The sequence below is a fragment of the Megalobrama amblycephala genome, linkage group LG1, assembly GCF_018812025.1.
Source record: "Megalobrama amblycephala isolate DHTTF-2021 linkage group LG1, ASM1881202v1, whole genome shotgun sequence".
Taxonomy (NCBI): Eukaryota; Metazoa; Chordata; class Actinopteri; order Cypriniformes; family Xenocyprididae; genus Megalobrama; species Megalobrama amblycephala.
In genome coordinates, this window is record NC_063044.1 from 11,201,546 (window position 1) to 11,216,306 (window position 14,761).

Genomic DNA, 14,761 nt, shown 5'->3' on the forward strand with positions numbered 1-14,761 from the left:
ATATATATATATATATATATATATATATATATATATATATATATATATATATATATATATATATATATATATATATATATATATATATAACAAAAATCTTCTTAATGATGTACTGTATTGCCTTGTTTTGATGTCTTTGTCTCGTCTTGTGTTTGCGCTGATGATCGCCGTCTGTTATATGGCTGCAGCTGTAGCGCCGGCGCTCTCTCTCGGCCACTGTTACACTGTTACTATAAATCGCAGTTGCGGCTCTTTTAATGAAACGACTGAAAATTATTGCGTCGTTTCTATAGTTTTATATTTCCATAAGTGTTAAACATAGGTTTTGTGAGTTTTTACCTCAATTAACAGCAGTACTTTTGTGAATTAATAGGAGCTCATATCTAGTGCGTCTGTTCAGAACGTTGTCAAGGCAACCAGTGCCGGCCCGAGCCTCTTGGGGTCCCTAAGCAGCATTTGATTTGGGGGCCCCCCTCCCACCACGTGAAGTCACCTGTGGTTGAAGATTATTGACTCAATTGTCACACTATAATGTTACATTATAAATGAATACAGTGAGGTTATGTATTAATACAAAATAAATAATAAAAAAATCGATACTTAAAATACTTTATTCTTAAACTTCTGTATACAAACTGTCACAAAACATGAAATAAATAATTAGCAAATGCAAATGTGCATTAAATGTGCAATCTTTTAAATAAAACCAAAATAGACAAACATTAATATAATCAAAAATATAATGTTACAAAAAAATAGATAAATTAGAAACATAAGAATAGCAAGGGTTCAACAATGGCAATTGTACAACAATGACCTCAAAATCTTTCCTTCCTAGCTTTTCTGGAGGCAAAGTCACTGATGACATCATTGTATGGTATTGCTTGGCCAACTTTGTTATTAATACTAATAACTGCAAGTCCACTTAGTCTTTCCTGGGCTATTGATGATCTCAAGTATGTTTTAATCAATTTGAGCTTGGAAAAGCTCCTCTCTGCTGAGGCAACTGTCACAGGCAGAATGCAGGCTATCCTGAGAGCTACCCAAAGATTTGGGTAAAGCTCACACATCTCATTTTGTGAGAGGTATGTGAGGAGCTCAAGGGCGGTCATCATAGTTTGGGGAAGTTCAGGAAGACTCTCAATCTCTACAGCCAGTGCGCTACCATCAATATCAGCCTCCTCTCCACAAGAGAGTTTTTCCCCAAGAAGCTCACATTGTTCCCTCCGGACCTTCCGATCTAGCTCCCTAAAATTGAGCAGCACTCCAAAGTTTTCTTTAACCTCACTTAGAGACTTAAATCTATCCTCCAACGACTGAATGCTACAGTCCACTACAGCATTAAAAAAGGACACTTCTAGCCTCTTCATAGCATCCACTATTGGCTCATCTGCAGCCTCATAGGCAAAGTGCCTTTTTGTAGAATGCAATCGCTTTTCTTTCAGCACTGCTTCTGTGTTCATCTGCTCACAAATTTCTTTTGCAGATGTCTGTGCATCACAGAAGCCTGTTTTTCGGTAACTGATGAGTTTGGCTTTGTTCTTTTGTACAAGGTTAACAGCTACATCAAGCTGCATGTTGGTTGACTGTAGAAGCTTGCTAGTGATGTTAATTTTAGACAAAATGTCATACCAGACAACACAACAAATCTGAAATCTAAATGAACCTATTTCTTCTGCAAGGGAGTTGGCTTCAACAGCCACTACAGGGTCAGTCGCTTTATTTCTAACTTCTAGCAGGGCTTCCCTCACCACCTCTGACTGGTAGCGCAAAGCTTCAACGCTTTTTATCCGGCTTTCCTCACTCAAGGACTTGAGGGTGAGGTCAACAAACTTCCATAAGATGGCCCACCTTTGAGTGGACCCAGCGAACAAATTGTACACCTTCTCCACATTTCCAAAAAAACAAGAAGCATCCGTTGATGCTTTAGCTGCATCTGACATAGTCAGATTTAGAGTATGAGAACTGCAAGGCACATAAAAAGCTCTTGGATTTTTAACCAATAGTCTAGCCTGCACACCTTTGTTTTTTCCCTTCATATTAGCCCCATTGTTATAGGACTGCCCCCGACAATCCTGAAAAGGGATGTTCAATTCCTCAAGCCTGTTAAGAATTAGACTGGACAAACCCAGGCCAGTGGATTCTGGAGCTATCAGAAATCCTAAAAAGTGCTCTTTTATTTCTGGTGTTTTGCCCAGAGTGACTGTGCGCACCACAACAGACATTTGTTCATGGTGACTAACATCAGGTGTACAGTCTAAAATAATTGAATAATATTTGCAGTTCCTTGATTTCTGCCACCATTACCTCAATTATTTTGTCACTGACACACTCTATCAGCTCATTCTGGATAGTCTTACCTAGGTACGTGTTGTGCTGCATTCCACTATCAATTCGTCTGATGTGGTCTTTTAACACAGGGTCAAATTTTGCTATCAGTTCCACCTCTTTAAGGAAGTTCCCATTGTTGGCCTGATGCAAAGTATCGACAGACCCCCTGAGTGCAAGATTCCTCTCTGCCAAAGACTGAATGATACTAATCAAACGGATGAGAACATCTCTCCAACGATTTTTTTCTGCCTCCAAAAGGGCCATTTCTGTTGCATCAATAGTCTTCTGCTTAGAAAGATGGAGGGCAAAGTCTTTCCACTTCACCATATTATTGCAATGATCTGGACTATTCTCATGCTGTTTCAGCAAAGCACCTACATTTACCCAATCACGCTGTCCCTCTGTTGACAGTTTTGTGGACTTCTTCGAGAATAATTTGCAACAGAAGCAGTAAACCCATCTTTTTTTTTTTTATTTTTTTTTAATAAATTAACCGGCTTCGCTTGATTTTTTTTTTTTTTTTTTTTTTTTTTCCCTTTTTTTTTTTCTTTTTTTTTTTTCTCCCCATTAACTAATTGTCTGTATGTATAGTGGTAGTGAAAGCTTCGTCCATCTGATTTCTTGGGGAAGGTGAAGGTGTCACTTATTGGCACTGGCCCTCTTTTTACCAGATCAGTCCTTTCTGAGTCTGACAGGAATTCTGACCATTCAACTGGGTCAACTGGAGGAGCTGTTGATCTATCTTGATAGCTGGAGCTTGTTGAGGGAGTGGATGGGAAATCTATAGTAGTGGGTGCAGATGTAGAAGGACCTGTAGGGACATTAGATTTAAAAAATAAAATTGTAACATAACACAGGACATTTTACAGTAAAGCTAACACAAAACAAAAACTGTTAGATTAACTGACCTGTCATGCCGGCTGAGGTTGAAACTGATGTATCAGTGAATGTAAGTGCTTGTAACTGCTCGTCACTTTCAGGTGCTTGTAACTCTGCAGTGGATGAACCTGCAATGATCAAATCAAATCAAACAAACAAACAAACAAACAAACAAACAAACAAACAAACAAACAAACAAACAAACAAACAAACAAACAAACAAACAAACAAACAAACAAACAAACAAACAAACAAACAAACAAACAAACAAACAAACAAACAAACAAACAAACAAACAAACAAACAAACAAACAAACAAACAAACAAACAAACAAACAAACAAACAAACAAACAAACAAACAAACAAACAAACAAACAAACAAACAAACAAACAAACAAACAAACAAACAAACAAACAAACAAACAAACAGCTATGTTAAATGTGTCATGTCATATTAACAGGCTATGTAACCATTTGCCTCAATGAAAAACCAGAAAAACCTCACCTGCTGTATCATCAGCTGTGGAGGCACTGACACTTGAAACATCAGGGGCGGGTAGAGTTGGTTGTGCTCCAAAGTACTTCAACAGTGTTCCTGAAAAAAAAATAGCATTGCATAATTGATCGAGCAGAATGAGTTTGTTTTGTCATCATTACTTACACAACAAGCAATTCCACACCAGTGACCACACCTAACAATTCATATTCTATTGGCAAATGAGGCATAATTGCAGTATGGTGAAAACTTAACATGGTGATCTACTGCAGCCTATAAATGTGAGGATAGGGTAACACTTTAGAATAATGGTCTGTCATTAATAAGTAACTATGCAGGAAGTAATGCAGGACTAATGAGTAGATCTACATTAACACTTCAGCTACTACTATTAACTACTATAGAATCAAGTTTAACTAATCAGTAAGTAATATCAAATTTAGAAGATAGTTCCTTATTAACTAATCAGTAATTACCTAATGACATTACCATCATTAATAACTATTAACTAATGGACAAATTGTAAAGAACATTAGCATGTGTCTGAGATGTAATCAGTCATAATTTTTACTTTGAATATAATCATAAAATGCATCATTATTACTCAAGTGTTAGCTAGTCACTATGCAGGAACTACTACTGATCACAAACCATTATTTTAAAGTGAAAAACATGTTTTTCACTTTAAAATAATGGTCCTGATCAGTAGTAGTTCTTGAAGAAAATGACTAGGTACTTGATTAATTAGCGATGCATTTTTGACGATGTTGAGATGAACTATAGTGTCTGCACCATTATTTTAAATGAAAAACATGGTTTTCACTTTAAAATAATGGTCCTGATACTAGTAGTTCCTGCATAGTGATGGTAACACTTGAGTAATTAATGATGCATTTTATGACCACACTGAGAGTAAAAAAAGACAATTGCTCACATCTCAAACACTTTAATGTTGTGATTAGTAATTAATTAGTAATTCTTTATAATTTCTCATAGTTACCTATTAGTTATTATTGATGCCAATGTCATTCTTTAATTATTGATTAGCTAATAAGGAACTATCTTTGTCCTAAATTTGATATTACTTACTGATCAGTAAGTAATATCAAATTTAGGACAAAGATAGTTCCTTATTAGCTAATCAATAATTAAAGAATGACATTGGCATCAATAATAACTAATGCATTCATATAATATGGTTGTGTTCACTCAGTACCTCTTAGTTTGTGGCAATTATAAATATGGTGTGCTACTAAAGTGGAAGAAGGTCCTTCACCAATTAATATTTTCAGTTTGTCAGTTTCGTGGAGTGACTGGAACTCTGGGATAATATTCTGTATTTGACAGTACAGTGACTCTCTTAAGGTTGTGTATTTATCACAGTGGATGAGGAAGTGTGCCTCCGTCTCAACTGCCCCTGATCTACATTCATTACAGACTCGATCTTCTTTGGGTAACCATGTCTTCTTGTGTCGCCCTCTTTCTATGGCCAGCTGGTGGTCACTAAGTCTGTACTTGGTTAATAAATTCCTTTGTGTTGTATTTCTGACAGAGGTGAGATATTCAGCCAGACTGTACTCTCTGTTTAGATTAAGGTAACACTGGAGACGACCCCTCTCTCTCTCTCTCTCTCTCTCTCTCTCTCTCTCTCTCTCTCTCTCTCTCTCTCTCTCTCTCTCTCTCTCTCTCTCTCTCTCTCTCTCTTCAATTCAATTCAATTCAATTCAATTCAATTCAATTCAATTCAATTCAATTCAATTCAATTCAATTCAATTCAATTCAATTCAATTCAATTCAATTCAATTCAATTCAATTCAATTCAATTCAATTCAATTCAATTCAATTCAATTCAATTCAATTCAATTCAATTCAATTCAATTCAATTCAATTCAATTCAATTCAATTCGGCTTTATTGGCATGGCTGTGTTATGATACAATGTTGCCAAGGCAATAAACATGTAATAGGTTATACAGGTATAGATTGATAATTAAATAAAATAAAAGGAAGAAGAGAAAAAAGAAATATATATACATGCATGGCTATATTGTATATGTTATCATATAATTTAACAAGTGGTAAGAAAAAAAAACAAAAAAAACAAAAAAACAAAAAAAAAAGATGGTAAATAAATACAGAGAGCAGTAATGAGATTGAAAAGAAAAAAAAAAAAATGAAAGGAGAGGGTTTATTCTTTGTCCCTCATAATATGACAGGAGGACACATACTTGTCACAGACACATCAGGTTCCACCTCACTCCCGTATCCACGCACTCAATCACCAGTCTACTAATCACCGCCACCTGCACATCATCACCGCAGTCATCAGCACACAGTTAAATACCACACACTCACACACACTCATCGTCCGGTCTCGTTTGTGTTACAACCTGTTGTACGCTTACCTTCAAGGACTCCAAAGTGATACTTACCTATCTCCATTGTCTCCTTCGTCTCCATCGTCTTCGGATCTCCTCGTGTGCTTACCTGCCTGTGTGTGAGTGTGTTCGTCTGCCAGCTCCAGCGTCTCCCTCCAGTTTCATCTGCATCATAAAGAAAAGGACAGTATTACCTCTCATTCACCTTCAAGATCTTCTCTTTCACCAGTCAACTCACCTGTCTCACTGCTGATCATTTCAATAAACCGTAACATTGCTTTCATCTCTGCCTCCGGTGTCTCTGTCATAACAGAAGACCGGACCATAACAACTATCGATCAGCATGAGCCATCACGATCCGTTTCAAGAGCTCGTGGACGCATTGCGACGAGCACTCACTCCACAACCACCGTCACCGTCACCTGTATCCACCGCCGCGGCTGCTTCCGCATCCACCATCACCGCTGCTTCTCCTATGTGCACCGCCAGTCCCATGGCCAAACCGGCGCCCTTCTCAGGATCGGCGGAGGACTGCAGCAGATTCCTCCTTCAGTGTGAGTTGGTCCTGGAGATGCAGCCGCACTTCTATCCCACAGACACGGCGAAAATAGCGTTCGTGATTTCTCAACTGCAGGGTAAGGCCCTCCAATGGGCGGATTCTCTCTGGACTCAGAAAGGACCAGTTATCAGATCCTATGCTGCTTTCGTTTCTCACTTCAGAGAAGTTTTTGGAAAACCCCTGACTGATTCTACCACTGGTGAGAAATTGTATAATTTAAAACAAGGAAACAATACTGTTAACGATTATGCCTTGCAGTTCCGAACGCTCGCCGCAACCAGCGGATGGAATGAACAAGCCCTCATCACCACCTTCCGACAAGGTCTGGAGCCCAACGTGCAGCTGCATCTCGCTGCATACGAGGACTCCATAGGACTCGAACGTTTCATCCAGCTCGCCATCCGAGTGGGTTCTCGTATGCAGTCGTGTCTCCGTGAGCACCAGGGCCAGCCACTAACCAGCACTCTCCTCCGTCGGTCCGAACCCGTCAGCTCTCCAGAACCAGCCATCGAACCAATGCAATTGGATAACTCCCGTTTGTCACCCACAGAAAGACAAAGAAGGCTGACCCTGAATCTGTGCTTGTATTGTGGATTACCTGGGCATGTCATCTCTGCATGCCCAACCCGTCCTCCTCGACCCGTGGTGAGTGCTATCATTCCCTCTATCCAGAACATGAAACCACTCACTACAATTGTAAACCTTACTGCTGCTGATGTTTCCATTCCAGTGGTGGCACTCCTCGATTCAGGGTCAGCAGGAAACTTAATCTCCGGCGCCCTCTGTCGACACCTCGGGCTCAAGACCTCGCCGTCTCCGACTCACTATCAGATCAAGTCCATCACGGGCAAACCCCTGAGCCGTAAGACGGTTCGCCGTGTCGCTGGACCCCTTCAATTACAAGTGGGTATCTTCCATCAAGAACTCATCCATCTGCTGGTTCTGGAGGAGTCCACCGCTGACGTGGTTCTAGGGCGCCCGTGGCTGGAACTCCATCATCCCACCATCTCCTGGCGCACGGGCGAAGTCCTGAAGTGGGGCGACCACTGTTTCTCCAGCTGTTTTCCAGACCTTCCTGTTCCAAGATCTCCTCCATCCCAGAACCTCTCCATCAATGCTACTTCCATCGAGAGCCCTGTGGAAAAACGCTCCATCGACATACCTCCCGATTACGCCCCCTTCAGCGACGTCTTCTGCCCGCAACGCGCCTCCAAGCTTCCTCCACACCGGCCATGGGACTGTGCAATTGATCTGTTACCGGGTGAGCCAGTGCCTAGGGGACGCATCTACCCCCTATCAGTGCCGGAGGAGAAGGCCATGGAGGAATACATCAAAGAGGCCCTTAACCAAGGATACATCCGCCCGTCTACTTCCCCTGCTGCTTCAAGCTTCTTCTTCGTGGCCAAGAAGGACGGAGGCTTGCGGCCCTGCATCGATTACCGGTCACTCAACAAAATCAGTCAAATTCCGGTACCCACTTCCCCTCATCCCAGCGGCCCTGGAACATCTCCGCGGTGCCACTGTTCACCAAGCTGGACCTCCGCAGCGCGTACAACCTCATCCGGATACGCGAGGGGGACGAGTGGAAGACCGCCTTCGTCACGCCCACCGGTCACTACGAATACCTCGTGATGCCGTATGGCCTGGTCAACGCCCCCTCCATATTCCAGGAGTTCATCCATGAGGTGCTCCGGGAGTTTCTCCACAAGTTCGTGTTGGTCTATATCGATGACATCCTTATTTACTCCCGGAGCTTGGACAAACATCGCCACCACGTTGCGGAGGTCCTCCAACGCTTACGGCAATACCATCTGTTCCTGAAAGCAGAGAAGTGCTCATTCCACCAGCCCTCTGTCCACTTCCTGGGATATGTGATTGATCACAGTGGCATCCGGATGGACGAGGGGAAGGTATCTGCCATCCAGAACTGGCCAGCTCCAAGCACCATAAAAGAACTCCAACGATTCCTTGGTTTCTCCAATTTCTACCATCGATTCATCAAGAACTACAGTACCATCGTCAGCCCACTCACCAACCTCCTCCGTAAGCAGCCCAAGTCTCTGTCCTGGTCCCAACCTGCCACAGAAGCTTTTGAAACGCTCAAGAAGGCCTTCACCACCGCTCCCCTCCTCGTCCACCCCAACCCGGACCTACCATTCGTCGTGGAAGTGGATTCCTCCACCACAGGAGTGGGAGCGGTCCTATCACAGCAGCAGGGGAATCCAAGTAGGCTCCATCCATGAGCCTTCTTCTCCCGCAAGCTCAACCCGGCGGAGGTGAACTATGACATTGGGGACCGTGAACTCTTGGCTGTGAAACTCGCCCTTGAGGAATGGAGGCATTGGTTGGAGGGGGCCAATCATCCTTTCCAAGTACTCACCGACCACAAGAACCTCGAATATCTGAAAGCCGCCAAACGACTCAGCCCTCGCCAAGCCTGTTGGGCTTTATTCTTCTCAAGATTCCATTTCACCATCTCATACCGACCTGGCTCTAAGAACCTGAAAGCCAATGCTCTCTCTCGTCTCCACGCCCTGGAGGAAAAGAATGAAGAACCCGAAACCATCCTACCTGAATCTATTTTCGTCAGCCCCATCGAATGGTCAGAAGAGACCTTACCCTCCTCCAATGCCTCCTCACGCACTCCTCCGGGTTGTCCCCAGGGCTTGCGCTACATCACCAGGACACGACGCACTCCACTTCTGCACTCCGTTCACACTTCACTTGGCACTGGTCACCCGGGGGTCAATGAAACCCTCTCGCTGCTCAAACAGCGCTTCTGGTGGCCAAACATGGCCAACGATGTCAGGAGGTACGTGCAGGGCTGCAGGGAGTGCACCATCTCCAAGAGCCCACGCCATCTTCCCACCGGCAAGCTCCATCCTCTGCCCGTTCCTGAGAGACCCTGGTCACACCTGGGAGTAGATTTTGTCACTGATCTCCCCGAGTCTGATGGTAACACCTGCATTCTGGTCGTCGTAGACCGCTTCTCTAAAGCCTGCCGTCTTATTCCCCTGGAGGGTCTACCAACAGCTATGGCCACAGCAGAATTGATGTTCAACCATGTCTTCTGTCACTACGGAATCCCCGAAGACATAGTCTCAGACAGAGGACCACAATTCGTCTCGCGGGTATGGAAGGCTTTCTTCTCCCTCCTGGGTGTGACCGTCAGTCTGTCGTCTGGATACCATCCTCAGTCGAACGGGCAGACGGAACGGAAGATCCAGGAGATTGGCCGCTTCCTGCGTACCTTCTGTCACGGCCACCAGGACTCCTGGAACCAGTACCTGGGCTGGGCCGAGTACGCCCAGAACTCCCTCCGCCAAGCCACAACAGGATTAACACCTTTCCAATGCGTGCTCGGCTTCCAGCCCCACTGTTCCCCTGGGACGGGGAACCCTCCAACGTTCCTGCTGTCGACTACTGGTTCCGGGAGAGCGAGAGGGTATGGGACTCAGCTCACCACCAGCTGCAGAGAGCCCTGCGCAGGCGCAAGACGACAGCCGACCTTCGGCGCTCCCACGCTCCAAACTACCAACCGGGGCAGAAGGTCTGGCTGTCCATCAGAGACATCAAGATGCGCCTGCCCTGCAAGAAGCTGAGTCCCCGCTTCATTGGCCCGTTCACCCTCCTTCAACAGATCAACCCTGTCACTTACCGGTTACAACTCCCAGCACAATACAAGAGAATTCACCCAACTTTCCATGTTTCACTATTAAAGCCTCACCACCCTTCTGTTCTTCCTCCCACAGAACCTGACGTGGCAGCCGTCGAGCCCCCCCTTCCACTCATTCTGGATGATGGAACAGCCTACGTTGTACGTGAGATTCTGGACTCCCGGCACCGTGGTGGTCTTTTAGAGTATCTGGTGGACTGGGAGGGCTACGGTCCCGAAGAACGCTCATGGGTTCCCAAGAATGATATCCTTGATCCAGCTCTGTTACAGACCTTCCACACCAACCACCCAGACAGACCTGCCCCACGACCTCGAGGACGACCACCACGACGTCGGGGTCCACGGCCCTCTGGAGCGGGCCGTGGGAGGGGGGGTACTGTCACAGACACGTCAGGTTCCACCTCACTCCCGTATCCACGCACTCAATCACCAGTCTACTAATCACCGCCACCTGCACATCATCACCGCAGTCATCAGCACACAGTTAAATACCACACACTCACACACACTCATCGTCCGGTCTCGTTTGTGTTACAACCTGTTGTACGCTTACCTTCAAGGACTCCAAAGTGATACTTACCTATCTCCATTGTCTCCTTTGTCTCCATCGTCTTCGGATCTCCTCGTGTGCTTACCTGCCTGTGTGTGAGTGTGTTCGTCTGCCAGCTCCAGCGTCTCCCTCCAGTTTCATCTGCATCATAAAGAAAAGGACAGTATTACCTCTCATTCACCTTCAAGATCTTCTCTTTCACCAGTCAACTCACCTGTCTCACTGCTGATCATTTCAATAAACTGTAACATTGCTTTCATCTCTGCCTCCGGTGTCTCTGTCATAACAATACTCTGCTGCCAGGTGGACACACTTCTCTTTCTCTCCTAAAATATAACAAAGTTTCTCAATGTGGCTCAAAGAGGGCTCTCTCTCTCTCTCTCTCTCTCTCTCTCTGTGCGCATGTGCTGAGTGAGTGGGCGGAGCTTTGAGTGTGAGCGTTTGACTGGTGTGGTGTGTCAGGTACGAGTGTTTCATATTTTCTTTCTTTTCTATCTTTTTTTTTCCCGTATTAGTTTCTTGGGGGTTGACAAGGAGGGTATAGTATACCAGGGCTTTGCCCTCGGTTTTGTTTGGGGGGCATGGCTGCCTCAGACAGCGCGAGTTTTGATTTTCTGACGCGCCGCCATGGTGTTAAGGTAGACTCAGCTATAAGTGTAGAGGAATGTAGCCTGGCTATTGGAGAAGTGATTGGGCCTGAGAATATTATATCCGCGTCTCGTATGAACAGCGCTATTGTTGTGTTTTTGAAGACAATTGATTTAGCGAACCTGTTGGTAGAAAGTGGGATAGTGATTAATGACATTTTTACTCCGGTTCTCCCTCTTTCCACCCCCTCGAAGAAGGTAATTCTATCAAATGTACCACCTTTCATTTCAAATGAAGTTTTGACCAAAATGCTTACTCGCTATGGAAAAATAGTTTCCCCGATTAAGATGATTCCAATTGGATGTAAGTCCCCACTTTTGAAGCATGTTGTGTCATTTAGGCGTTACGTCTATATGATTCTACAAGATAACCTTGATGATTTAGATCTGTCTTTAAACTTTCGTCATGACGAGTTCAATTATGTCATTTTTGTTACAACAAATGGTATGAGATGTTTTGGTTGTGGCGAGACAGGGCATCTTATCCGCGCTTGTCCGGCCAAACTGAATAATCCTGCTAATAGTCATCCACCGGCTGACGGTGAGAAGAATGACGACGCCCGCGTTGAAGATATGCAAAATGCTACTACTGCTCTGCCTATTGTTGTTGAGGCGCCTGGAACGAGCTCAGTTCAAAATTTGGTACCAATAGCAGATACTGAAAGAGTAGTAGGAGTTTTGCCGACAGATAAGCCCATTGAAGAGGAGAGTGTTGTTGCCGCTTTTGCGGAGAAAGATAAATCATCCGCAGTGAGCGTTCAGTCAGCGGGCCAGGAGAACGAGTCGCGGAACGGTGACGGCCCTGCTGTAGCTATTGAACAACCTCTTTCAGACAATATAGAGCAGAATCAGTGTTCCGTTATGGATTTAGATGATTGTGCTTTTAAAACGCCTCAAAAGAGAAGGTTAAAGCAACATCATATTGGCAAACAGGCTAAAAGAATGGATAATTGTGACTTGAGTCAGACTGATACAGAAAGTGAAAGCGATTTCTCTGAATGTAGTGTTTCATGTAGTTTACCTCAGAGTGGTTTTTCCAGCCGGCTTTATACAGTGGACGATATAAAGTCTTTTCTCAAAGTAACAAAAAATGCGAGAAAAGTGCGAGTTGAAGAATATTTTCCTGATGTGGCACAATTTATTGAAAAAGCAAAGGCTTTTAGGGGTGATGGAAGTTTTACTAATCAGGAAGTCTATCGACTAAAGAAAATTCTTGCTAAACTTAATGCTCAAACAGGACTCAGTAGTAGCAATGATAATGCTTAATTATCATCTCTCTGGGATTTTTTTCCTTCGGCTGTACTTGCTATGTTTTTTTCTTTTTTCCTTTATGGGGGAATTTTCTGTTGCTTCTCTAAATGTGAATGGGGCAAGAGATATTAGGAAAAGGTTTCAGTTATTTGAGATAATTAAACAGAAGAGAATAGATGTTCTTTTTGCTCAAGAAACACACAGTGATATTCTAAATACTTCTGATTGGGCAAGAGAATTCGATGGCTTATCTATTTTAAGTCATTTGACCACAACCAGCGGTGGAGTTGCTATTTTATTTTCTAAGAACTTCATTCCTTGCTCTTATCAGGTAGAGGAAATTATAAAAGGGAGACTTTTAAAAGTTATAGCTCAGTTTGAAAATCACTCCTTTATTTTCATCTGTGTGTATGTCCCAAATAATGCATTGGAGCGAATGATCTTTCTAGATACTCTGAGTAATGTTTTAGGTAATTGTAGTTCAGAGGATTTATTATTCCTAGGTGGGGATTTTAATTGCACTGAACATATCTTCGATAGAAATCACATTGAACCACACGAACCTTCACGAAAGCGACTCATTCAGTTATTAAAGTCGCATGAGATTGTTGACATTTGGAGGATTTTTAATGGTAATCAGAGGCAATATACATGGGCCCATGCTTATGACAACTCAATTTCATTAGCGAGGTTGGATAGATTCTATGGTTTCAAACACCAGCTTAGTTTTTTTAGAAGCTGTTCAATTGTTCCAGTAAGCTTTTCTGATCACAGCTTGATAAGATGTGTTGTGTCTTTGAGCTCCATTAAGCCAAAAAGTGCCTACTGGCATTTTAATAACACTTTATTATGTGATAAACATTTTAAGGATGTGTTTAAAGAATTTTGGAACAATTTTAGAACTTTGAAGTCTTCTTTTCAGTCTTTACGGCAGTGGTGGGACTTTGTAAAAGTACAGATTAAACAGTTGTGTCAACAATATACTCGCAACGTCACAAGAGACATAACCTATTCCCTGAAAACAATAGAGAAAGATCTAGTAGAGCTTCAGAGGCTTGCTGATAGTACAGGAAATTTGACCCTTTATGAAACTTTTAATAAAAAGAAAAATTTACTAGCTGAATTGCTGGACACAGTTACACAAGGAGCTCTGGTCAGGTCTCGCTTTCAGAGCGTGGAGTTAATGGATGCACCCTCAAAATTTTTCTTTAATTTGGAGAAGAAAAATGGGCAAAGAAGGTTTATTCATGCCTTACGCTCAGATGCTGGAGTCTTATTGTCAGATCCTTCTGACATTCGAAGAAGAGCAGTTGGTTTTTATAAAGAGCTGTACAAAAGTGAACTCACACAACAAACTGCTGTTAATCTCTTCCTTGAGAATCTACCTCAGCTATCCAAAGAGGCTAATGCTGAACTCAGCAAAGCCTTAACCTTGGATGAGTTGGAGAAAGCTCTCCAAGGTATGGAGTGTGGCAAAGCGCCTGGAGTCGATGGGCTACCAGCTGACTTCTACAAGTCCTTTTGGCCAGAAGTTGGTCCAGATCTGTTGGAGGTACTTGGGGAAAGCCTAGCCAGTGGGCAATTACCCATAAGCTGCCGAAGAGCAGTCCTCACTTTGTTACCAAAAAAGGGAGACCTGAATGACATAAAAAACTGGAGACCTGTGAGTTTGCTGTGCAGTGATTATAAATTGCTCTCTACGGCTCTAGCTAATAGATTGGGAGAAGTATTGGAGCAGGTGATCCATCCTGACCAGACATATTGTGTGCCGGGTAGACGAATTTTTGATAATATATCTTTCATTAGAGATGTTTTGGACATTGGTAAGAGTCTCAACATAGATTTTGGCCTGGTGTCATTAGATCAAGAAAAAGCTTTCGATCGAGTTGAGCACAACTATTTATGGGATGTCTTGGCAGCTTTTGGTTTTTGCCCTGATTTTATCTCTATGATAAAGGTTTTGTACAGTGATGTTGAGAGTATATTGAAAGTTA

The 14,761-nt window shown here is 43.2% G+C and overlaps 1 long non-coding RNA gene across 1 annotated transcript; it reads right to left on the bottom strand.

Moving 5' to 3' along the window:
- Nucleotides 1-2,897: 2,897 nt before the first annotated feature.
- Nucleotides 2,898-4,067, bottom strand: LOC125262897. The gene is made up of 3 exons (XR_007183659.1): nt 3,717-4,067; nt 3,240-3,338; nt 2,898-3,142 (listed from the first exon to the last, which is right to left on the bottom strand). It is a non-coding gene; the product is annotated as an uncharacterized LOC125262897 (long non-coding RNA).
- Between the last annotated feature and the right edge of the window lie 10,694 nt (nt 4,068-14,761).